The 20,774-nt window shown below is 37.2% G+C and overlaps 1 protein-coding gene and 1 long non-coding RNA gene across 4 annotated transcripts in view; both read left to right on the top strand.

Moving 5' to 3' along the window:
* Nucleotides 1–20,774, top strand: part of LOC141460118 (voltage-dependent calcium channel gamma-5 subunit-like) — a 434,126-nt gene that overhangs the window by 378,592 nt on the left and 34,760 nt on the right. The gene's annotated exons all lie outside the window — the stretch shown is intronic.
* On the top strand, nt 5,293–14,562 carry LOC141460129 (uncharacterized). The gene is made up of 3 exons (XR_012461749.1): nt 5,293–5,659; nt 6,000–6,147; nt 14,371–14,562. It is a non-coding gene; the product is annotated as an uncharacterized lncRNA (long non-coding RNA).

Raw genomic sequence — 20,774 nt, 5'->3', positions numbered from 1 at the left:
TTTTATCTTTGCTTACTTTATATACCTTATATTTGTCCATCAAAAGTATATAAAACTTGGTGTCTGAGTTTTAATGTGCTAGTGTAAAGTGCATTTCGCTTCATTTAACACCATCATATGTGCGCTACAGTAAGCTGCTTTCATGAAATAAATCTTGCAAGTAAATATGACGATCTTACTTCAATTTCATCTGCCATAACGAAAATAAAAATATTTTTGACAAACTGATTTCTAAATTTATTAATAAATTGTAAGCTGTAAATAATTACTTTTCGGTTGATATTTATGAACTAACGATTAATTAAACAATAAAAAATAAAGCGGACCGTCCTCAGAATGACCTGGAAAAAGAGTGAAATGAGAAAGGGCATGAGCAGCAAAGAATGGATGTGCTAGCTTCCCTAATTTGAACCTCCCCAAGGACGGAATGCTCACAAACTAGAATTTCGTCAGCTGTTTGACCGTAAATATGAGGAATGAAACAGCGATTGTTTGGCAAACAATCGGTTTGATTGTTTGATGGATTGAGAACATCGAAGGGAACTGAAGTTTTTGGACTAAGAAGTTTGGCAGTACGTGCTGGTTATTTCAGATTCTGTGGGGAAATGGAGGAAACTCCAATACACCTTCTAAGTGACTGCAATGCCATCATTCAGGGAAGATTCAGACACCTGGGTAGAACCAAGAGCCAGAAAAGGACGTACACCCACCTTAAAATTCTCTCAGGATAAAAAAAAGAAAGTAATTTACATTCGAGGATAAATGAAATAATTACAGTCACTGAGATAACTAAAAAAAAAATTTACATTAGAATTTATTTAAAAAATAATAGTAAACCTGTGTTCACAATATTTCTCCACTATTTGTCCCTCATAAAAACCCTTAGGTATAATATAACGTTCATTAGCTGCTGGTCTAATAGTCTGTCTCCTGACTGCATCTTGAAACTGCTCTTGGGAAAACAAAAAGAAATTAGTCAATGACTAGCAGTAAGCTGGGTAGAAATGGCTAGCTCTGTGTTCCCGCTCTGAGAGTGAAATGTCAGGCTTCCCCGCCATATTGTGATCAACAATACTTCCATAATATGAAAATTAAACAATAAATTATTAATTTGAACTGCTACTCATAGGTTGTGTAGTAGTGATGGGCTATTTGAGCGGACTCGTTCCATTGGAACGAGTCCGATGGTGGAACGAGTTGATTCAAATCCCTATTTTTAAAAAAAGTGATTCCGCCCCGCCCCAAAAAATTTAGGCAAATAAAAATGAAAATGAGGCAGCAGAAGGTTTGGAACGATTAAACATAAGAACAAATGTCACGCAATTTATTATATTATTATATCATTAAATGTTAGCTTTCCCAGTTAATAACAAAACTATATTTCTTTAACACACATTGAGTACTATCCCTAATTTCCAATTGCTCTGATAAATATAAAATTAACAACGTAATACAAATATTAACACAAAAATAGGCTAGTCAAATATAAATTAAAGCAATGCAGTTTTGTCATTATCTAGCTTGACCACTAGAAGACTGGAGTTAACTTACTTCAAGAGTATTCAAGGTAGAGAAACGGAAATGGGTAGGAAATTATTCCATAAAAATTCTAACCCTTCAAAATTATAATTACTCATAATATTTATTAACTAAGAATTGAATATCAAGCTTTTAAAATATTATCTTATTGTTTTACAAAAAGAAAAAGCTGTGTGCTTAATCTTAAACTTAGCGCTGGACACTCTTACTCTCATCTTCATTGGCGTAAGCTTGAACGTGTACATGTCAGCTAGACGGTCAAAGTAAAACTGGGCCAAAATTTAGTATTACCTAACTGGTTTACTTAGTGTAGTATCCCTCCCACACTATCACCTATTTCACAAACATTCATCGATTGAAAATATTTTTTAGTTAAATATTCGTTTCATTGGAATACAAAAAACATTATAACGCTTTCTTAAGATGATTTTAATTTTTAAAATTTGTTTTTGTCCATTACTCTTATAAAATACGAAGAATTTCAAATAAAATATAATATACAAACACAGAATGATCTAGTGTGCAGGTGGAGTCAGTCGTAGTTACCATGACAACGGAACCGTTAAACGACTCCGGCCCAGCTCTAGCATTTTCATTGGTTAAATCCACTGGAGTTGGTGGAGTCGAATCCGGAGTGATTTAAATCCTTTTGAAACCGGACTCGTTCCATTTTTTCGTTCACTGAATCTAGCCAATAGAAATTGCTGGAGCTGGAACCGGAGTTGTTTAACGGTTCCATTGCTATGGTAACGAGGACTGACTCCACCTGCATACTAGATCATTGTGTTTGTATATTATATTTTATTTGAAATTCTTCGTATTATATAAGAGTAATGGACAAAAACAAATTTTAAAAATTAAAATCATCTTAAGAAAGCGTTATAATGTTTTTTGTATTCAAATAAAACGAATATTTAACTAAAAATTATTTCCAATCGATGAATGTTTGTGAAATTGGTGATAGAGTGGGAGGGATACTGCAGTAAGTAAACCAATTAGGTAATACTAAATTTTGGCTCAGTGTTACTTTGACTGTCTCACGGTCATGTACACGGTTAAACTTACCCAATGAAGATAAGAATAAGAGTGTCCAGCGCTATGTTAAAGATTAAGCACACAGCTTTTTCTTTTCGTAAGATAATAAGATAATATTTTTAAAGCTTGATATACAAGTCCTAGTAAATAAATATTTCTTTATTTATGAGTAATTATCATTTTGCTTGAAGGGTTAGAATTTTTTTTATGGGAATAATTTCCTACCCATTTCCGTTTCTCTACCTTGGATCCTCTTGAAGCACGTTAACTCCAGTCTTCCAGTGGTCAAGCTAGATAATGACTAAACAGCATTGCTTTAATTTTTATAATTGACTAGTCTATTTTTATGTTAATTTTTGTGTTACGTTGTTAATTTTATATTTATCAGTGCAATTGGAAATTAGGGATAGTACTCAATGTGTGTTAAAGAAATATAGTTTTGTTATTAACTGGGAAAGCTAACATTTAATGATATTTTTTAATAAATTGCGTGACATTTTTACTAATGCATAGGGTAAGTACAGAGACCGGAATCGGTGAACGAGTTGTTGGAATCGATTCCAACCCTGGAACTGATTCAAATCCAACGAGTCCAAAGACGGACTCGTTCTGCCCATCACTATTGTGTAGTAGTGATGGGCTATTTGAGCGGACTCGTTCCATTGGAACGAGTCCGATGGTGGAACGAGTTGATTCAAATCCCTATTTTTAAAAAAAGTGATTCCGCCCCGCCCCAAAAAATTTAGGCAAATAAAAATGAAAATGAGGCAGCAGAAGGTTTGGAACGATTAAACATAAGAACAAATGTCACGCAATTTATTATATTATTATATCATTAAATGTTAGCTTTCCCAGTTAATAACAAAACTATATTTCTTTAACACACATTGAGTACTATCCCTAATTTCCAATTGCTCTGATAAATATAAAATTAACAACGTAATACAAATATTAACACAAAAATAGGCTAGTCAAATATAAATTAAAGCAATGCAGTTTTGTCATTATCTAGCTTGACCACTAGAAGACTGGAGTTAACTTACTTCAAGAGTATTCAAGGTAGAGAAACGGAAATGGGTAGGAAATTATTCCATAAAAATTCTAACCCTTCAAAATTATAATTACTCATAATATTTATTAACTAAGAATTGAATATCAAGCTTTTAAAATATTATCTTATTGTTTTACAAAAAGAAAAAGCTGTGTGCTTAATCTTAAACTTAGCGCTGGACACTCTTACTCTCATCTTCATTGGCGTAAGCTTGAACGTGTACATGTCAGCTAGACGGTCAAAGTAAAACTGGGCCAAAATTTAGTATTACCTAACTGGTTTACTTAGTGTAGTATCCCTCCCACTCTATCACCTATTTCACAAACATTCATCGATTGAAAATATTTTTTAGTTAAATATTCGTTTCATTGGAATACAAAAAACATTATAACGCTTTCTTAAGATGATTTTAATTTTTAAAATTTGTTTTTGTCCATTACTCTTATAAAATACGAAGAATTTCAAATAAAATATAATATACAAACACAGAATGATCTAGTGTTCAGGTGGAGTCAGTCGTAGTTACCATGACAACGGAACCGTTAAACGACTCCGGCCCAGCTCTAGCATTTTCATTGGTTAAATCCACTGGAGTTGGTGGAGTCGAATCCGGAGTGATTTAAATCCTTTTGAAACCGGACTCGTTCCATTTTTTCGTTCACTGAATCTAGCCAATAGAAATTGCTGGAGCTGGAACCGGAGTTGTTTAACGGTTCCATTGCTATGGTAACGAGGACTGACTCCACCTGCATACTAGATCATTGTGTTTGTATATTATATTTTATTTGAAATTCTTCGTATTATATAAGAGTAATGGACAAAAACAAATTTTAAAAATTAAAATCATCTTAAGAAAGCGTTATAATGTTTTTTGTATTCAAATAAAACGAATATTTAACTAAAAATTATTTCCAATCGATGAATGTTTGTGAAATTGGTGATAGAGTGGGAGGGATACTGCAGTAAGTAAACCAATTAGGTAATACTAAATTTTGGCTCAGTGTTACTTTGACTGTCTCACGGTCATGTACACGGTTAAACTTACCCAATGAAGATAAGAATAAGAGTGTCCAGCGCTATGTTAAAGATTAAGCACACAGCTTTTTCTTTTCGTAAGATAATAAGATAATATTTTTAAAGCTTGATATACAAGTCCTAGTAAATAAATATTTCTTTATTTATGAGTAATTATCATTTTGCTTGAAGGGTTAGAATTTTTTTTATGGGAATAATTTCCTACCCATTTCCGTTTCTCTACCTTGGATCCTCTTGAAGCACGTTAACTCCAGTCTTCCAGTGGTCAAGCTAGATAATGACTAAACAGCATTGCTTTAATTTTTATAATTGACTAGTCTATTTTTATGTTAATTTTTGTGTTACGTTGTTAATTTTATATTTATCAGTGCAATTGGAAATTAGGGATAGTACTCAATGTGTGTTAAAGAAATATAGTTTTGTTATTAACTGGGAAAGCTAACATTTAATGATATTTTTTAATAAATTGCGTGACATTTTTACTAATGCATAGGGTAAGTACAGAGACCGGAATCGGTGAACGAGTTGTTGGAATCGATTCCAACCCTGGAACTGATTCAAATCCAACGAGTCCAAAGACGGACTCGTTCTGCCCATCACTATTGTGTAGAGTGTTAACGACTTTAAGCACTACATTAGACAAAGCTTTCCCCCACTAACTCCCATTACGTAGCAGATGAACCATGTAGTTCATCATCCAGCCGTTACGGCCATTCCAATTCTGAGAAGGATAAGTAACTGCCTTGTTTTCATCTTTACAACTGACGAACGAGTTAAGTCTACATTCTGTTTGTTATTATTGGATAAAATTTTATTTGAGTATTATTAAGTTCAATTTTATTTAAGTCTGGTCTGTAGTTAAGTAATTTAACTAAACATAACGGCTGTCTCATTCTCAATATAAAAATATTCTTCAGAAGCATGCCACCGATAATTATGCAGTAACAAGTGATCACAAGAGATCAGGCCCAATCGTCTGTAACATTATCGTAAAATAAGGTAAAAATTAAAAAGCAAGAATTTAAATTATATTACTGTTTCATACTACTTTTATTAAATTTCTAATTAAGTTCAAGTTACAAAAAATAAGTTACGTACAAGAATACTAAAGTTTTAGATACGATATCATCCAATTGAATTTTACTAATATTTTTCTATAATATAAACAAAGGTTGCAGCAAGCTGAGAATAATGGCATGCTACAAAAATGTATGAAGATCAAATTGAAGCCTGAGTGCCGCATCGTTCCACATTCAATATTAAACTTCTTTCAATTTAATACTACCTATCAAATATTAAGGTTCCATTCAAGAAATATTGCCTTTCTGTTCTTGCACAGACAAAGGATGTACAAACTTCAATATACAACATAAAGTGGCGGCTATATTGTGTGTGCCTGAGGAAGATGTGCTCTTCTTCAAGAACTCCTCTTGATATAAGAAGACCCCTACTGTTGGCACACTTATTGTTCTGCTCCTTATAAACTGGTTAATATCAATCTCTTTTGTTATGACTTGTCTATATTTATTGATGTTATGGACCTTGTAAGAATTTTCACAAGGAGCCTAAACCGCCGATCGAAACTAGTGTTTTTTTTTTAAATACAGTTAATTTCTAAAATTCTAGTAAAATTCAGTGTAACATTTGTCATGTTTACTGTGCTGGAAAATTTATTTTACTTGTAACACAAAACTTTTGTTAGATGAATTAAGTTACTCGAGACAAGAACAATGATTTTCGATAGACTGCCTCTAAAAAACCGCATCCTCAACGCTTACTGTGCATCATTAAAAGAGCTGAAGTTTTACTAGATGTTCTTAAGAGGTATTGTTAAATAAATAATTTTAATAAATGTACAAGCCCCGTAGGGGGGAGTGGACTAGCCACTTCTTCAGGGAGCTTGGCGTCCCTGCGGGTATCCCAGTCTAACAACACTTCAACACTCACACTGACACCCCTTAACACTCACATACTACACTTAGGACCTGCAGAGGTAGTTGATGTGTGCAGCTACTTGGGTTTAGCGAACCCACAGGTAAACTCGAGCTCCCCACCACACACACTCATTTACACCTTAACATTCACACTATACAGACGACTACACACACTGCACGAACAAGGATACGCACTCGTCGAGAGTCAGAGTATAAATATCTCTCCCTCGCGTGCCGTGGCGAGGCTTTGGGGCTAGGGTGGAAAAGAGGATCCTGGGCATTGAGGGAGACGTTGACCTGCGGGCAGCTTATCCCAACACATGTCTTTGGCCTCGGCTTCACCCGAGAGCTCCACCTGGAGGATACCCCTACTTCAGGAAATCGGCTAGGGAACACTGTCTCAGACAGGTTCCTAGGGGTAGGAAGGGGGTCGCGGGGGCACGGGTCGGTACCTGGTACCGGAACGTTGTCTTCCGCGGCACCGGTCTATGTCGAAGTGCGATGGTCCACCCGGATAGTAACCGGGTCCATTTGAGCGTCCGAGGAGGCGGGACCACGTACTTCGATGAATTTATATGTCTATCATGGATATACATATTAATTCTACCGGGCCTAGCCCACCATTTAACCCTGCCCACAATCCTAACTACCTTCTCCCTCACCCAAACTCCAATACAACTCCCAATCCTACTCCCCCATCCCACATCAATCCAATCTGTTTTTCAGGATCTCGACACGGCATGGACCAGGACAATTCGATGGACGTTTCAACGACGGGGATGCAGGTTACTTTGCAACCCTTTTGCCCTTCTTCCCCGCCAAGGAAGAAAGCCAAGGGCGGCAACCAGAGAGGTAATGAAATTTTTAAATTTGTTGACTTTGAAGCTGATAATTGGGGAAGATTTTTTGTACTCAGGAAGAAAGAAGGTTCATTCTCCAACGAATGTTCCTTCAAAATACACAAGTTTTTGAAAAGTGCACTCGGCAAAACCAAAAGTATAAGAAAGCTTGGCGATGGCTCAATTTGTGTTGAAGCGGATAACCGCTCCCAAATAAGGGCCATTTTGAATTTGCAAAAATATATGGATGCTGAAGTAGAAGCGGGCCCACACAAGCGTCTAAACACTTCCCAGGGAGTGATCACTTGTCGGGATTTTTTAAACAGTGAGCTGGAAGACATTAAAGAGGGTCTGGCCGATCAGGGCGTAATAGAGGTGAGGAGGATTAAGCGGAGGCAGGATGGTTCCTTAGTGGATACCGCCTCCCTTGTCCTCACATTCGACCGCCCGAGACCGCCACAAATGGTAGAAGCTGCATTCTATAAATTGAAAGTACGCCCTTATGTCCCATCTCCTATGAGATGTTTTCAATGCCAGAGGTTCGGACACACCTCCATGAAATGCAAGGCCACCGAAGCGGTATGCGTGTGCGGAAAGCCGAAACATGAGGGCGAATGCACTCCACCAATAAAATGTGTAAACTGTGGCGGAGATCATAATGCCAGATCCTCGGGGTGTCCAATTTTAATAAAAGAGAAAGAAATTCAAAAAGTAAAAACATTACAGCAATTGCCCTACCATGAGGCAAGAGCTATAGTTGAAAGCAGATCTTATGTTACGAAAGAAACTTCTTACGCAGATAAAATGAGGACACCCCTGACAGTGGCACACATTCTTTCAGCCCCTGCGAACCCACAGGGGCATTTAAAAAATGGCCCCTCTCCGGCCTCAAGGGGAGCTATTACTGACTTGGGAGAAATCCCACCGTCTACCTCCTCCCCTACTTTAAAGGGGACCATTATAAAGGTGGGAGAAATCCCACCACCAAAACAAAATGCCCCTCATGGGGCATCGGTAGCCGAAAGGCTACCATCAATCACTCCCACTACTAGTGGAAGTGATTCAAAGGTGGTTCAACAACCACCTAAAAACAAGACTTCCTCCGAAGGGGAGTGGAAGGTGGTAAGTCCACCTAAATACTCTACCAGGAGGAAGCGTTTAAGCTTAAAGATGCCACCTCCTTATCCAGTAGGAATAAGGGGGAAGAGCATCAAATCGAATAAAGAGCAAATGTCTTCCGGCCAAATTGCTCATTCCCCCAAGCAGCAATGGCAGCTAATGGGGACGGATATTGAGGCCTCTGAATCGGAGGGTGGTAACATTTCCGACCACCCCCCAAGAAGAAGAAAAAAGGGCTGGCCTAAAGGCAAGCCTCGAGACAAGTGTGCCACTGATTAGACAAGTGATCATGATTCTCTCTTCAGCATCCATGTATCTTAATACTCAAAACTTAGTAAACACAACGAATTCATTTAGAATGTTCCTGCCACGTGTGGTCACATCGAACTACCAAAATGTGTGAGTCTATCATGCAATGGAATATGCGGGGCTATATGAGTAATGTGGAAGGGTTACGCCGAATGGTGGCGGAACACCGACCATTCGGGTTGTGCCTCCAGGAAACTAAGATTAGACCGGGGCAATCCATTCGAATCCCCAGATACAAAGTATACAGCAAAGAGGTGCAACCTGCCCCAGGAGGGAGGGCGCGCGGCGGAGTGGCCGTCTGTGTACGGGATAATATACCCAGCCAGCGGCTACCTCTCCAAACTAATTTGCAAGCTGTTGCCGTGCGCCTGTCTACACCACTGCAGATCACATTAGCCAGTATTTACTTGCCAGACATATTCTGGCGAAGAAGTGATCTGGAGAATCTACTCTCGCAGCTGCCTGCCCCAGTGTTGCTGTTGGGAGACTTTAACTCTCACAACACTTTATGGGGTTCAGCTAGAACTGATGCACGAGGTAGAGCTCTTGAGGAGATTATAGACAATTCTAATCTGATGTTCCTCAACAGTGGTGAAGCTACACATTTTAACGCACACTCGGGAGGCTTTAGCGCAATTGACCTGAGTGTTGCTACTCCTACCATTGCAGTTCGCTTAAGATGGACCACACTCGATGAACTATATCACAGTGACCACTTCCCAATCTTACTATCAAGCTCCATCTCCAGGGCGCCCTTTGTGATACCCTGGAGATACGACATCAAAAATGCAAATTGGCCTGCTTATTCCAACAATGTGGTGACTCCACCTCTTACAGGGGATGCCACCCTTGATGCAAAAAGGCTTACAAGATCGTTGGTGCGAGCAGCCGAAGGTACCATTCCTAGGATTGGCGGGAAAGTCGCAAGACTCCCCGTTCCCTGGTGGACCCCGGAATGCAAGGCTGCCAACATAGCAAAAAAGCAGGCCTTTAACAGATTTAAAAGGTATCCGACGGAAGAAAATTTAATTAGCTTTAAAAGACTAAGAGCCAGGGAGAGGCGTTTAATAAGGCATTTAAAAAAGGAAACTCTCACCTCATACGTATCGACGATTTCCACATCGTCGACGCTAAAAGAGGTGTGGGATAAAATAAGAGCCCTTTCTGGTGGTAGCAAATATCCATCGATACCAGTTCTAAAACGTAATGATGTCGTCGTCACCGAGCCAAAAGAAGTAGCAGAAGTATTGGCTGGGCACTTTGCACAAGTGTCCAGCTCACAAAATTACCCTGCAGACTTCCTACGGCGAAAAGGCGACGTGGAGCAGCAGCCACTCGACTTTGAAATCGCCATTGATGAATCCTACAACGCTCCGCTGACCATGCAAGAACTAGAAAACGCTTTAAAGAAATGCAAGAATACAACTCCAGGAGTGGATGGAATCCCATATGCTATGTTAAAAAACTTGAACATAACTGGAAAGGTAAACCTGCTAAAATTATATAACAGCATATGGGAGACCGGACAATACCCTGATGGTTGGCGGGAAGCGATAATTATACCGATCCCTAAAGAAGGAAAAGACCCTAGTGACCCCTCTAGCTATAGGCCCATATCATTGACCACCTGCTTGAGTAAGGTCCTCGAATCTATGGTCAACTATAGATTAGTATATGTGTTAGAAACAAGAGGACTTTACAGCCAGCATCAAGCGGGATTTCGCAGGTATCGTTCCACGTTGGATCAGATGAGCCACCTTGAGGTCTACGTACAAAACGCATTTATGCGTAGGGAGCACGTTCTGGCCGTGTTCTTCGACCTCGAGAAGGCCTATGACACCACGTGGAGACATGCGATCCTGCGGAAGTGTCATGATTGGGGTTTGAGAGGGAACATGCCGAGGTTCCTTCGTGGCTTTTTAGAGTCGCGAAGGTTCCGAGTACGCCTGGGGTCGGTCCTTTCGGACCCACACGTCTTAGAAAATGGAATACCTCAGGGATCGGTATTAAGTGTTACATTGTTTACAATGGCGATAAATAGTCTAGCCGATGTTGTAGCAGATCCGCTTCAAATTTCTTTATATGTTGATGATTTGGCAATTTATTTATCAGGAAGGGATCTTTGCGAAGTTGGAGAATCGCTACAACAGGCAGTTGACAGAGTGGCTGCAGAGGCTTCCAGGAACGGATTTAAATTTTCAAAACTTAAAACGGTGTGCCTACATTTTTGCCGCTTGAGGCATGATCATGCCCCTCCAACACTGATTTTGGATGGCACACCAATTCATTATAAAGATAGCGTTCGTTTCCTGGGCCTCATTTTTGATAGTAAGCTATCCTGGCAGGAGCATATCGAATACACTTCTACAAAAGCAAGGAGAACCCTCGATATCTTGAAATTTCTTGGAAGTTACAAATGGGGAACTGAGCGGGAGATCTTGAAACGTATCTTCATTTGTCTTACCCGCTCCAAACTTGAATATGGAGCCCCCGTTTACAGTTCTGCGCGCAAGTCACGCCTGGCGCTATTAGACAGAGTTTATAATGAAGGTATTAGATTATTTACAGGCGCCTTCCGGACCAGTCCTCTACAGAGTCTTTATGTGGAGTCGGGGATGTTGCCTCCTCAGTTAAGAAGAGAGCAGATTACCCTGACTTACACCGCCGGAATATGGGGGAAGCGGTTTCTTACCTTATTCCCTACCATATTCGAGAGCCTACACGATGAAGAATTTCGTTACCAACGCTCGCGGACGCGACCCCTTAGTATCCGAGCTAAGGAAATCTTAGCTGCAGAGGGTATAGAATTAGGAGAAGTTATGGGTTGGGGCTTTGCACCCCACCCTCCATGGTTACTGCCCTCTGCGCGCGTCCGCATGGACCTGGCAATATTTAAAAAAGATGATACACCGCCCGTTGTCTATAGACAAAGATTATTAGAATTAATGAGTGTTTATTATGATTCTAGACCTGTCTTTACGGACGGGTCCAAAACAGACAACGGTGTTGGTAGCGCTGTGTACACCGATGGAGTTACCCTTAGTTGGACACTCCCTTATTACGCGTCGGTGTACACGGCAGAGGCGTATGCACTTTGCCAGGCCCTAAAGCTAATAAAAGATAAAGATTATAATAAATCGTTGGTACTGACTGATTCGTTAAGTGCGATAATGGCTCTCCGGGATCAATTCTCGACGGACCCAATGGTCGTCACTATTTTAAAATTACTTTTTGATCTTCGTGCACGTGGCCAAGGGGTGACATTCGTCTGCGTGCCAGGACACATAGGTGTGTCCGGCAACGAAAGAGCAGATCAGGCTGCTAAACAAGCTGCCTCTACTACCTCTGAAGATGTCATCCCTGTACGTCCTACTGATTTACAAGCCTATATGAAACTTATTATAAATAGAAAGTGGCAAGTTCAGTGGGACAACACTAATGAAAAACTAAAAGATATAAGGCCACGTGTGCTAAATGCCAAAGTTGAGAATTACCCGCGGCATGAATCAGTGATTCTAACAAGGCTAAGGATTGGTCATACACGTCTGACACATGGGTACCTCCTCATTGCCGAAAGAAGGCCGAGGTGCCCGCGATGCCGAGAAAGGCTGACAGTGTCGCACGTGTTGGAAGGGTGTCAGGCACTGCGAACACAGAGAGAAACAGCAGGCCTGCCACATGACAAGCGCGTTATCCTTCAAGAGGGTTCTCCTTACATCAGGAGGCTATTTACGTATCTAAAACAAATTAATTTATATTTTAAAATTTAGGTTAGTGATTAGGTTAGTTTATAGGTTAGTTCTTTTAAAGGGGAAAGGAATATCGAGTACTTTCCCCTAGTGTGAATGCTTAGGATGAGTGTATTATATTAAGGTGAGAATGTATTTATTGGCATGAATGTATTTATTGGCGTGAATGTATTTATTGGCACGAATGTATTTATTGGCGTGAATGTATTTATTGGCGTAAACGTATTTATTGGCGAGAAAGTCGTATGTATGTTTAGGTTAGGTTTTTTATCTCGGGGTTGAAAGAAATTTTATACGAGTATTTCAACCCCATTAGGTTAATTATATTTAGTTCTAGTTTATTTTGGGATGTGCAGGAATATTAGTTCAAAGTACTGCACATCCAACTGCTAGTAGAGTAAATAGCCTCCTCGGACTTAGTATTAGCAAAGCCCAAGCAAATAGTAAACATAGAAATTATAATACTTTTGGTTTTGCCTACAATAAATATAATAGAAAACATCTAAAATTATTAATTCAGATTTAGTTATGTATTGTAAAATTTAGTTTATTTAAGGGATGGCACAATGATGTTCCACACTCCCCCTCGTCGACAATGTCGATGAAATAAGAGGGGATGTGTGGAGACAATCTTGCGGACCCAGGCTCCACCCGACCTTGCTAAGCAAGGTGTAGTGTTTGGAAGCTATGGGTCTGCACACGTGTCATCCCAGCTCGAGTAGTATTTGGAAAGTGAAAAGAACATTATTAGTGGGCGCTAATGGCCAAGGCAGTCGATGCGCCAAAAAAAAAAAAAAAAAAAAAAAAATAAATGTACAAAAGGGATATCCGAATTTTGCAAAAGAATTACTAAGCGGAGTAGTTGCTTAGATTTAAATTAGTTGCATTATTGTTTGTTTTTCCTTAAATTACTGTTTGTTTTTATTTTATTAAGACGCGTCTAAACCTGAAATCATTGGTGCTCGGACCGTTTTTCAGTGCAATGCCGGCCGTCGAACAATACGTCCACACTGTCTATCATTGTTCTATGAGCTGTCTCAAGCTTCTTGGAAGAGAAAATCTAAGATCCGGTGATGATTCGTATCTGAGATCTCCGCATAGGAATCCAGAAAACGGCAAATTGCGAAAACTTCCGAAGTTTTGATATGTTATTTCCATGGTTTCGAACTTTGTCATCTAGAAGTCTGACTTTGATGAACAAAATTTTCACCCTGACGTGAGTTTTATTTTATTTTTTGTAAAAATGCGCTGGATTTTAGTATAAAATAATATTTAATTGTATAGTGCAGTTCAGGTAATTAAAACTGCTTCATACAAAAAAAGTTTTTCTAAATAATAATTATTAAAAAACATACAAGTTTAGTGAAACAAGAAATACTTTTGAAACCTATCAATTTTTAAATATTCCATTGTAAACAATTTATTGAAAATATTCTACCTCCCAAGAATCGTCTTTTCACCTTGTAAATTTGTTTACACTGATCAATGTAAGGTATTCCGGCTCACGTCTCCACAAACAGCGAATCTGACAGGAGACGGTTAGGAAACAGGCGAACAAGACCATTAGTGAGTGAACGTCACTCTTAGGTTAAGAGAAAAGAAAAATTCAGTGATTGACGCATCCATTTTATCAATACGACACTTTACTCTATTCTAGTTTAAAAGAAATTTGTTGTTTTCTTTATTTTACTAAATTATTTTAATTCTTTTAATTAAAATTGCTTGATTACAAAAAATTTATGCACTTTATTTATACCTAGTGAATTCATCAAGAATGCTGTAAATAACTAAGTGGAGGAATGAACCTTGCCATTATCTAGTTTTGGAGCGAAATTGTTAAAAACGGCGCCTGCTTTGTGACATTAGTTACCTGCTGGATCAAAGGGTAAAGCAAAATTAATATGCTAGGCACAGAACTTCTAATTTGGTGCTGAATAGAAACAGTGCTTGTCTTAGACTAATCTTTGCTGCACTATTGTCACAATTCTTTCTATATTCAAGGTAGTGGGATTAGGGATGGAAAACCGGTTCTAGACTTCAAAAACCCTGTAGCTCACTGAGCTAAATAGTTGAGTTTGCTGAAGTTTCCCTTTAGAATAAACTTCTAAGTTTCCGCTACAGGATGCTATCTTTACAAGAGTTACTACATAGATCAAAGATTATCTTTGCAAACAACAAAATTAAGTTTTAGCGTATCTTTTATTATTTTAAATAATCAGTCTTTTTGGGATGGTGGAATATTTTGAGAAAGTTGGACTACGGCTAAGCCTTGATGTTAGTAAACAGCGTTACCCTCAGATAACTAACTTCGAAAACAGAACAGTTGTTAATATGAATGATGCAGGTGAACCGAAATTATACTTCGATGTTTCCACTTCGGGGATCCTGATATGAAAGAGGCATCCATCCAGTACTGTCGATGTAAAAGTAGATGTCCAGCAAATCAACATGAAGATTGTCGCGTCCGACTAAGAAGTTTAGGTAGAGGTCATATCCTACTGTGGTGTGTTAAACAAACGATTTAAGATAATGGGAGTTCATGCTAACAATGTAACCACCGTATATTGTGGTTTTGGTATTCATCCTGACAATGTTGATGTGTATCTTTGACACGACTTCCAAGGCATTAACGAAAGGCATCCTATGTCAAGTGGGCCTATGACTTTATAATTTAATCTGAGTCCAAATGTCCGGTAATCGTCGGAGAGAAGTTTCCAGGTTGAAAGACGCAATCACTACTCTAGATGTTAAGATTGAAGTGACTAGTTGTGTTTCATACTCCAAAATTTGTTAAACGAGCCACTTGTCAAACAACACTTTTCTGTCAGTTAAGCGCGCAGGCTGCTAATGAGAGATAAGTGGTAAATGAAATATGTTAGGTGCTAGTTAGATCTGCCTAGGAAAAGAAAATCTAAGGACCAGCAGCTGGATTCGAACCCGGGAACTAACTGTATAGCTAATCCCTTCCCTTGTTTACCATAATGTGATCTATAGATTAATTACGTAATCAATTTTAAGGCACTTTACAGCATATTTTTATTTATATCTCCAACTAAAAGGTAGTTTAATTTAAAATTATTCGCTCTTAAAAAGTAATAAAAACTTATTGAACTTCAAATTTTCATTAAGTAAATAATTCCTTTTTAAGTAGTGTAGTATTTCACTTCGTAACACTTGTTTTTTCAGTTTGTTTAATAGTTAATTTTAGTTAGTGCGCTCTTACATCGCTAATGTAAACTACGTGTGCGCATATGCGGAAATGTTAATGAATATTTAAGTGTGGTCCAGTTAGTTGGCTGGGAGAATGGCGCTTGAGTAGCCTCCGTACAACCACATCTCTCTTTGTTTCTCTTCCACGGTTGTAAGCTATTCTCTTCTTTTGCGGTTGTTCTCTCTTCTTTTATTCATAAAAAATACCAGCCACAAGAGTATGAGACTGGTTTATAAATTTCTAGAAGTATTGCAGAAGTTTGCCAAAGTTACTGACCGAATGCAGAGATATTTCAAGCGAATTGTATTTTCTACAGTCACACACTTGGTCACGTGCCTGAATGACAGGCTCAGTCACGTCACCTTTGTGTTATTTATTCCTTTATCACCATTTTTTTTTTCTTGTCTTTTTACCTTTTAAATATTTTATACTCATCTTCGACACATCTCTCCCAATAAAAAAGAGGCTTTCGTAAGCCAGTCGGCCTTCTCCGTTACCTTCTGTATCTTTGTGCTACGGCCCACAAACTTCAGTTGTTGTGGTTCGCTAGTCCTGCAGTTTCTTTAAACTTTGAACATTATCCATAGAAATATTGTGCTTATTTCAAACTTCCATCCTTTCATTGCACTTACCTACTTACTACCCATTATAGCCAAAAGTAGAAGAACCTGAGTAGGTTCAATCCAAACTCTATTTAATTTTTTATAAGATACTTCTCATACCTCTTCTGATATATTCTTTTCTAGATTGGATTGCACGCTGAAGAAACGATAATCTTTTCAAAACGATGTGCTACTTGTAGCTGTGAATGTCACTCAGTTTATTAGGAACATACCAGTAAACCTGAACTTTATCAGATTTTCTTCATAAATAAACCAACAGGTAACCCATTCTTACATTACATCAAAGTGATACTTTATGAGGCTGCCAAGGCCATTGCCATCTATGTGCATTCCAACTTTAGCCTACAACTTAAGGAGTTAAAAAAAAAAAGATGTAGTTTGTCTTTGTTAGTTTTAGTTTGCTTATTATTATGTAAAAGAATCTAAATGGGCAGAACTCTGCGATAGTTAAAATTAATCTCTTTTTTTGTCAATCTCTACCTCTACATTCTATCGAACAAAGTTTTGGTCCGCACCTGGGCATGTTCAGCACATCTCCATTTGATCAGATGTGTGTCTTTTTAGCAGATTCTTAACTCTAATTTTCTTTGAACAGTTGTATCCTTAAATTTATCATTTACTTCTGATTATTCTCAGTTATATTACCTTAAGTTTTGCTTAATTGTTGTGCTGGTGATCCAGCTTAATTGTCGTATAGTATGACAGGTTATCTAAAGTAGTTTCCTTGCATTATTCATTTATTGAAGCAGAAGCCTGGTGATCCAGCTTAATTGTCGTATAGTATGACAGGTTATCTAAAGTAGTTTCCTTGCATTATTCATTTATTGAAGCAGAAGCCTGGTGATCCAGCTTAATTGTCGTATAGTATGACAGGTTATCTAAAGTAGTTTCCTTGCATTATTCATTTATTGAAGCAGAAGCCTCTCTTAAACTTTTACTCTATTGATAAAAGCATTGAAATTCAAAAATGTCAATGAGAAGGAATGTTTATGGTAAATATACGCTTATACCCCGCCAACAATTCTTGTTTTTATTTATTATAAAATAAGTAGCATTATCCTCCATCTATCTCGCAATGCCGAAACATTCACCTTAGCCCAAATCAGTAGCCGTTAGTAAGATTTCTGGATTAGTGTATTTTAGAATTCATTTGATTAATTCTGATTCTGAATTTTCTTGGTTCTTTTATGCTTTGAAAGCGTTAAAGTAGTTTCGCTGATAATCTGTGAGAACTTATGATTTTTCTATTTCTGATCAGTTTCGGGTTCTTATAAATCATCATAATTTAATTCATCAGTTTGTGGTAGAGACTTCAACGATGTTTCTATAATGTACAACTACATTTTCCGACTGACCAGACCTAATAATAATTTCAACATTAAAGTTTCTGAAAAGTAATATGGGCCACAATACTCCGCTTATATTTCGTGCCAGAGACATCCAAGAGGATGTCGTTCTTTTTAAATTCAAGGGCCATTCCTCATGAAACTTTCTCACACCTCATCTTTAAAATAGTTAACGCAATACATGGATGTGTAAAGTGGAAATGAAGTAAATGTTGCTAAGATAGATGAAGCTGCGAGGGTACTCCGAGGAGTCTGATTCGGTGGTATTCAGTTATGCTAAGCGTGCATAGACAACTTATTAAGATTTCTTTAAGAATCATCGAACTTTTGAATAGAATAAATCAACTTTATAGAGTTCTCGACAAATTGTTGTTATAAAACATAAATGGAGAGTTCCAGAAAACACAATTGAAAATGTAATAATAATAAGCACTAAATTTAAAACCAACCTAATAACAATAAAAAGTACATAATGAAAATCATATAATAAATAAAATACAACTTTTAACGAGTGCCCTCTCCTCCGATAAACAGTAGTTTCATAGTAGGATTTATTTCTCCAGACGAGCTCATATTTCTTAATTAAGCCTTCATAATCAGTATTTAAAAGGCATTGGAGGAGATGGATAGAGAGGGGTTATGATGGAAACTGCGCCATGGAGGAGAGGACAAGAGTGGATCCGCTGGGGGTTTGTGTGTGTTTTGGCAAGTTTCCAAACTCTTTCTTCCCCTTCGGAATCTAAAAGCTCTCCAATAACCACGTATTCCGCCCTCTAATTTACAAAGCGATTTTTCTTTGCTAGTAGTTGTTGCTGCCCGAAGTGTAATAGAGAGTATGAATTGTGAATTATTCTAAAAAAGAAAGGCGAAACGAAACAACGTAAATAATACAGCATAAATATGAAACCGCATTGCATGGAATATGAGAATGTTTTACTTTCTTACAAAGTACAATTTTTATGTACTACATATAGTTTATAAAGGAAACTTTATTGAAGAGAATACCTAAGAGGGGGAATAATAATTATTGTACTGTTCTAAAACTTCTATTTTATTATGTACGCATTATTATCAATGTGTTGCCAAAATTCTAAGTTGGAAGATCTGGGTCTGTCCAGTACGATTTTTCTACTTTTCTGTTGTCGTAGCATAATCGCCAAATGGTTTCATTATTTCCAAGAACAGTATTTTTAGTGCAGTTCTGATAAGGTATTGACTTAATGATTCCTTCAACAGTACCATATGATTCTAGTGAACATTGAAATTTTGAAACTAAATATCTCCTTTTGCACAAACGAGTGTTCACTTTGTAAGTTATAAGGAAGTTTAATAAGTAAATTGTTGTGTGAGTCTTATCATAATATTTTGTTTAGACTTAAGATTGCAAAAGATAAATTGTCCATCTTTATTTGAAACTTTTCGCTGGAAATATTGTTTTTGAGAAGCTCTGGGAAATTGGACATTTCGGCTGCTAGATTGGGTAAGGAAAGCTAGTAAGGTAACTGCCAAAATTTTTATTAAATCATGAATCTTAGCCAGAATTTGTAATCACTGGTAACAGTTCATGTGGAGTTCACATTCAGTTTTTTTTTTTTTTTTTTTTAATTTAGCCTCGAAAAGTTACGTAATTGCCCACTATTTTTGGTTGAAAATTAACTCTAACGACTTTAATTAACGACTTACTAGTCGTTTAATTAAATTACTATTAAAACTAAATTACTATTTAGTCTTGTTTAGAATAATTATTTAATTATAAGAATAATAATTTAAAATAATAAAATTATTTTAATAATGTAATGAGAGAAATGATTGTGAGTGCGTTTCGTTATTGTAAGTATATTGTTCTAGATTCTGTATTTTTGATAGAAAATATCAAAAATTTCCATAGAATTTTAGAACTAATATTGTATGGCACAAAAATTAAATAATTCAGATTAATAATTGTAAGATTGGAATTTAAATTAAAATGTATTAAGATTACGAATGTATCTTAGGATTACACTTTGTGTACTTATGCTTGCTGCTTGGAACTTAATAAAAGAAACTATAAGTTTTTAGTGTAAATGCTTTTAAGTAAAAGATATCATTGACAAATTGTGCCATTACTTCAGCCAATTTTCTAGCTACTTTATTAAAGTGCTCACATTAGCACTTCAATGTACTTACTGCCTGAAGGAAAAAAAAAGGCTATTCTAGTTAGTCTGCATACATTTCTTGTTAGCTTAAAGATCCTTTACACCAGAAGATGGTAGTCGTTGAAGACTTCCTAAGTATGATAATGGCAGTGAAGAAGAAGACTAGCGGGTGGTAATTTTATGAAATGATTCTTCGCCTGATGATTTCCATTTCACCTCTTTTAAATAGTGGCAAACACTGGCTAAAGCTTGCAGGCAATATGGCACTCAACCTTTAATAACCATCCTCTAAGGCTTCTTTTTTCGTTTCCTTTCGCAACTTCATTCTTATCCAACTGAAGCAATATTAAAATATCAGTTGACTTTTAACTTATAAATTGTATTTGGTTTATGCATCAAAGAGAACTTCTCTGATCATATTCCCAGATTTGAAGTATTTTTTGTTATTAAAAGTCTTATTAAGGTATACTTACTTAAACAATCGTGAAAAAACTTGTTAATATTAAAATACTGAAATACAGTTTGCTTTCAGAAATTATTAAAACACCTGGGAAGAAATTAGCTAAGTGGTTAGCAGACTGGTTTCCCATGCGGAGCTCCCGGGTTCGAATCCAGCTGCTGACCCTTAGATTTTCTCTTCCTAGGAGCTTCTTAATGCTCACTGCCCGGTAAATCAAGAATGCATCAGTAAATCAAGTACGACGTTCTAATACCGATAATTGGACGTCAAAGTATTAATAAATCAAGAAACTGTTACAATTAATCACGCTCAAAAAACAAAAATTGTCAGCTAAACTTGTGTTTTAAAATATTGGAAAGGGGATCATTAATTTGGTTAAATAATTATAA

The sequence above is a fragment of the Rhodnius prolixus genome, unplaced genomic scaffold, assembly GCF_049639745.1.
Source record: "Rhodnius prolixus isolate KJV_2025 unplaced genomic scaffold, Rpr scaffold_6, whole genome shotgun sequence".
In the NCBI taxonomy this organism is placed as follows: Eukaryota; Metazoa; Arthropoda; class Insecta; order Hemiptera; family Reduviidae; genus Rhodnius; species Rhodnius prolixus.
The sequence above is the reverse complement of the archived record's forward strand: the minus strand, read 5'-3'. Positions and strand labels throughout refer to the sequence as shown.